A 6,000-nucleotide genomic window follows, 5' to 3' on the forward strand; every position below is an offset into this window, starting at 1 on the left:
TTACTCTCAAATACCAAAGAAGAATCTTCTCTGGGCAGGTAAAAATATACATGGAGTTATTCACTGTGTGGACTTGGGCAAGTTATTTTACTTCTCTGGACCCAGGTATCATCGTATCTGCCTTTTGGTGGGGGAACTAAAGGGAATAATCAATGTCATCAAATGAAATGATGTAAGTAAAGGCATTCTGTAAATTTTAAGTTAACAATGCAAAATGTAAACTTAGGAGATGGTGACTACAAAGGGCAATTGTATTTGTTGATTCCATTTAGCCAAATAAAGCCTCAAAAATGCAATCAGTAACATCTTATTTTACATGTGTTAGAGAGACCAAAATTTATACAAACACACAGCATATTCACAGTCCTGTTCCTTTCTTTCTCAATTCCTCGTGGTCAACAGGGCATTTCAAGACAGAGACAATGGAAGGGAAACAATTGTATCTGTCACATAGAATCAATGAGGCAGAGATTAGTTGTAAAATAAGATCAGGCTGGTAGTCTCGAATGGGTCCTCTTCCAACTTCCACTAATATACACATAAAAGGCAGAAATATTTTACAATTCCCAATGCAAACACTATGACTGACAGTCAGCCAATTTCCAGCTGCGGGAAGGATTTTCTGTAGGTAAAAGCCTGAGAGAACTGCATTGAAATACAGCCCAGAGCCTCCCCGTGCTGGGCTACACTTGTCTGATTTCCTGAAAGTAGAAAAGGTGAGATTTATTTTCTTCTCCACTCTCTGTCATTCTCCTTAAAAACAAAACAAAACAAAACAACAAACTGAAGACCAAAGTCTGCAGAATATTGGGAAGCTATCTCATTTTGGGGTGTGTGATGCTTTTAGATAGCCAAAAGTCTGATCCTTAAATCCTTTTCAATACAACCTCTGCTGCATCGAAGGTGAGAAGGTAAGTGCAGAGCAGATAAATCCCTCCTTTTGGCTGCACCGCGGTAACCACGCCCCTGGCTTTTATAATCTCACTGGCTTCTTGGCAGATTGAAGGTGAGAGGCAGGGGAGGTGCATGGGACACTCTGCTCTCCGTCAGGGGACTTTCCCTTAGGCGCAGATAGGGAACCGAGTCCTCCCTCTGTAGCCTAGGCAACAGGCCTTCATCGAGAGCTCCAATGGGTGTAGAAAGCTGCGAAATACCTGGAAGCTTATCATGTAAGGTAGAAAGAATGTCTAGAATGTGTATGTCATATATGGGAGACAAAGAACCTAGGGATGTATATAAGGCAAAACCCTGCCACATTCAGGGCTCAGCCTCTGGAGGGGACTCCGCTGGGCCGGCACCGGTGCAAATAAACAGTCCTTTTCTGAACCTACCAGTGCATATGGTTTGTCACTTCCCGCCAGCCTGATTTCTGACATAACAAAAGGAACAGGGCAACTCCTAGAAAGCTGAACAGAGCTGGAGTACAGGTGATTAAAAATAAACCATTTTAATCTGGGAGACAAATTCCTACCAGTTCCTAGAAAAAAAATTATTTGGGAAACCTGATTCCCCAGCAGGATTATCTGTGGGAAATCTGGAAATATAGTTTCCTTTTCTTCATTTGCAAGGATTCTGACTTCCGTCCATCTGAAGAGGATCCTGAGGATCTATGTTTCAACATACTCCCAAGTGGTTAGAGGAACAACCCTGTGTGGGTGCCAATGATTTAAGACTCCACTGACATGTCCAGTGTACTTTTTTCTTTGGTTATTATTATCTCTGAAATTACAATATCACTTTCTACCATGGTTTTCATCTATCAGCAATAAGTTCTTTCTTGATGAAAATTAGGTACAGTGTAGCAATTCCCTTGAATGTTTTGTTCACTCATATTTAAAATATATATTTAATAGGGCAAATGGGAAATTTATCAATCCTCTTTTAAGTAAGATGGAATGTATCATTTCTTTGGGTAGTTGAAAAATCTTGTAGTTTTTCCAATATCCTTTTGTGTACTTGTTTTGAGAGGAGAAGTTCAAAGATATGTGTTCCCTTGAATAAGAACCAAAGTGAGTGAATTCTGGAATGTAATATTTATTTAACAGAAAAGCAATTGTAATCATCATAAGTCAACCTGTCGTTGGAGACTATGTCTTTTGGCTTTTGTCATCAGAAGTGATCTTTGCTATAAAACCAAATTAACCTTGAGACAGAACTATAAGAGTAATTTAATTTTTCATATTACATCAGAACTTTCATTCTATTATTGTAGAAACGTGAATAAATTGACATAATAACAACCAACTTAGCAAGCACAACTTAATTAATGAAAATAATTTTCACTAATATCAGGAAACTACTGTCACATTCCCAGAGACCAAATATTTCAGCTAAATGTGACTTAGTAATATGCAGATTGTAAGATGTGACTATTTATTTATTTATTTATAGAAAAATTATCCTTGACATTTTATTTATTTACTAGAGGCCCAGTGCATGAAATTCATGCATGGGGCAGGGGAGGGGGGGTCCCTCAGCCCGGCCTGCACCCTCGCCAATCCAGGATCCCTCTCACAATCTGGAACCACTGGCTCCTAACCACTCACCTGCCTGCCTGCCTGATGGCCCTAACTGCCCTCCCCTCCTGGCCTGATCTCCCTATATGCTCTCCCCTCCTGGCCTGATCCCCCTAACTGCCTAACTGCTCTCCCCTCCTGGCCTGATCACCCTAACTGCCTATCTGCTCTCCTTTCCTCTCTGTGCCCTTCGGACCCCCAGTGCAGGCATGCTGAGAGCTCTCTGCCGCAGCCCTGCCCCCATCCTGATTGGCTGTTACATGATGGTGTCCCAGACAATTTGCATATTCCTCTATTATTAGTATAGACTAGTAGCCCGGTGCACGAAATTCGTGCACTGGGGTAGGCGGGGAGAAGGGGCCCCTCAGTCTGTCCTTCACCCTCTCCAATCTGAGACACCTCAGGGAATGTCCAACTACCTGTTTATGCCCACACTTTTAACAGATAACAGCTCCATTGTTATTCCTTTCTTATGCTTAAAACCATTGGAATTAGTAGGTATTCAAAGTATGTATACCAGCCGTGGGCAAACTACGGCCCTCGGGCGGGATTCCGGCCCATTTGAAATGAATAAAACTAAAAAAAAAAAAAAGACCATACCCTTTTATGTACTGATGTTTACTTTGAATTTATATTAGTTCACACAAACACTCCATCCATGCTTTTGTTCCGGCCCTCCGGTCCAGTTTAAGAACCCATTGAGGCCCTCGAGTCAAAAAGTTTGCCCACCCCTGGTGTATACATTTTGGGGGGACACCCTGTATATCTCTAGTCAGTGGTGAAAGAAACCAACAGCAGATTTGGAACCCCCAGACAGGGAACCTTGCTCATTCCCCACATGTCTCCCCACTTCACTTTCCACCTTCGTGGGCAGCAGGAGAATCAATGTTTTCTCTCATTAATTCGGAAAAGCACGTTTTGTCACCCGTTGCCCGGCAGGAGTGCACTAGGCCCCAAGCAAGCGAGGCTCAGTCAGGGCAGCCTTCACTCATGGGTGCTGGCACCCAAAATGCACATTCCTCCTCTACAGTCACCCCGACTATCCCACTGTTTCACTGAGAGGACGGAATTCCTCTCTGCCTCTGGGCTCTTGATCTTGAATGCTGACGGAAGGCACCTCAAAGAGGGCCGCCCAAACCTACCAGGTGTGTCTGTCTGCACCTGCTCCTGCCTCAGCACCTGCATTAACCCCCCAGAGGTGATCTCGTAGCTGCACTGGCCTCCGTGGGAACAGGGCATCACCACTCCACCCTCTCACTGTCATCTCACAGGCGCCCACTCTCAGCACCCAGAACACCCAGACACTCTCCAAAGGACATGAGCGCATCAGAGGGGATGTGTGCACATCCTGTGGGGGTGTTAGGCATGCCGGGTTGATGGAAGTGTGGTGGAGAGGCGGGGGGAACTTGTGCACACCTTGGTTTGCAACTGAAGCAGTCGTGGGAGGGTGACAGTGTGCTGGGGGATGTTCGCACGCCAGGGGGGTATGTGCACACCGGAGGCCTCTGGCTTTGCAGATCCGCAAACCCCCGTGGTGCGGCCAGGGGGACGTCAGTCTGGCCCACCACGGTGACTGTTCCTGTGATCCTGCACCTTCTGGGTCAGGAGGCGAATCTTGTGCAGTCACTCCTGGGCGCTCATGGCTGCCTCCCCGCCGTGAAGGGTCACGGATCAGAGTCCCAGGACCATGCACAGCCTCAAGCACTGCCCCCCACCCGGCAGGGTCACAAATCCAGGTCGTGGGACCGCGGACAGCCTCAAGCACTGCCCTCCGCCTGGCAGGGTCACGGATCCAGGTCCCGGGACAGCGGACAGCCTCAAGCACTGCCACCCCGCCTGGCAGGGTCCCAGATCCTAGTCCTGGACTGCAGACAGCCTCCTGCAGTGCCCCTCGTCTGGCAGGGACACAGATCTAGGTCCTGGGACCATGGACAGCCTCAAGCACTGCCGCCCCACCCGCGAGGACATGGATCCAGGTCCCAGACCACGGACAGCCTCAAGCACTACCGCCCCGCCCGCAAGGACATGGATTCAGGTCCCAGACTGCGGACAGCCTCAAGCACTGCCCCCGCCCGGCAGGGTCACAGATCCGGGTCCCAGACAGCAGATAGCCTTGCCTGCTGTCGCCTGCCTTCAGTATGCAAATTAGCGGCCATCTTGTTGCTTCAGGGTGGGGGTCCCCACTGGGGTGCCTGACCAGTTTGGGTGAGGGGCTGAGGGCTGTTTTCAGGCTGGCGGGAGACTGAAACTCCAAACCTCTCCTTTTTTTCTTTTTTTTTTATTCTGGCATTTATTTACCTTCTATGGCTGTCACTGGAGCCGAGAGCCGGCTTTCTCTCTGAGGCTCAGCTGCTGAAAGCAAGTTTCTGGCCTTTGTTTACCTTCTGTATTTTAAACTTTGTTGCGACTCCAGGTCTGAGATCCCGGCTGACTGAAAACAGGTTACTGGGGTTTTGTTTAGCTTCTATATTTGTTACAATGTTTCAAACTGCAAGCTCAGAGGCCGGCAGCGTCAGGTGGGGAACGTTGGAGTCCTCCGTCACTGAAGCAAGCAAGCCTCCTGTTAGCTTTAAGCTGCCTGGCTGCCGGCCGCCCTCTTGGCTGGCAGTTAATTTGCATATTGCCCTGATTAGCCAAATGGAAGGGTAGCGGCCGTACTGCTAATTACCATGTTTCTCTTTTATTAGATAGGATTGGTAAAAATATTACAGATATATCCCTTTTCCCCCCCATTACCCTCCCACATCCAGTTCCCTCCCAACCCTAGGCCTTCATTACCCTATTGTTTGTGTCCATAGGTAATGGACATATGCATATGTTCTTTGGTTAATCTCTTCCCTACCCCCCTACCCCTTTCCCTCTGAGATTTCTCAGTCTGTTTCATGTTTTTATACCTCTGGTTCTATTTTATTCATCAATTTATTTTGTTCATTAGATTTCTTGTTCATTTATTTTGAGTTTTAGGTTCAATTATTGATAACTATATATTTATTGCCATATTATTATTCATATTTTTAATCTTTTTTTTCCCTTCTTCTTAAAGAATACCCTTAAACATTTCATGTAATTCTGGTTTGGTGGTGATAACTCCTTTAGCTTTTCCTTGTCTGTGATGTTCTTTACCTGACCTTCAATTCTAAATGATAGCTTTGCTGGGTAAAATAATCTTGGTGGTAGGTCCTTGCTATTCAATACTTTGAATAGTTCTTGCCACTCTCTTCTGACCTGCAAAGTTTCTGTTGAGAAATCAGCTGGAAATCATATGGGAGCTCCCTTGTAAGTAACTAACTGCTTTTCTCTTGCTGCTTTTAAGATTATATCTTTGTCTTTAACCTTTGGCATTTTAATTATGTTGTGTCTTGGTATGGGCCTCTTTGGGTTCCTCTTGTTTGGAACTCTCTGCGCTTCCAGGACTTGTAAGTCTATTTCTTTCACAGGTAGGGGAATTTCCTGTCATTATTTCTCAAATAGGGTTTCAATGTCT

This window comes from Myotis lucifugus, unplaced genomic scaffold, assembly GCF_000147115.1.
Source record: "Myotis lucifugus unplaced genomic scaffold, Myoluc2.0 scaffold_9, whole genome shotgun sequence".
Taxonomy (NCBI): domain Eukaryota; kingdom Metazoa; phylum Chordata; class Mammalia; order Chiroptera; family Vespertilionidae; genus Myotis; species Myotis lucifugus.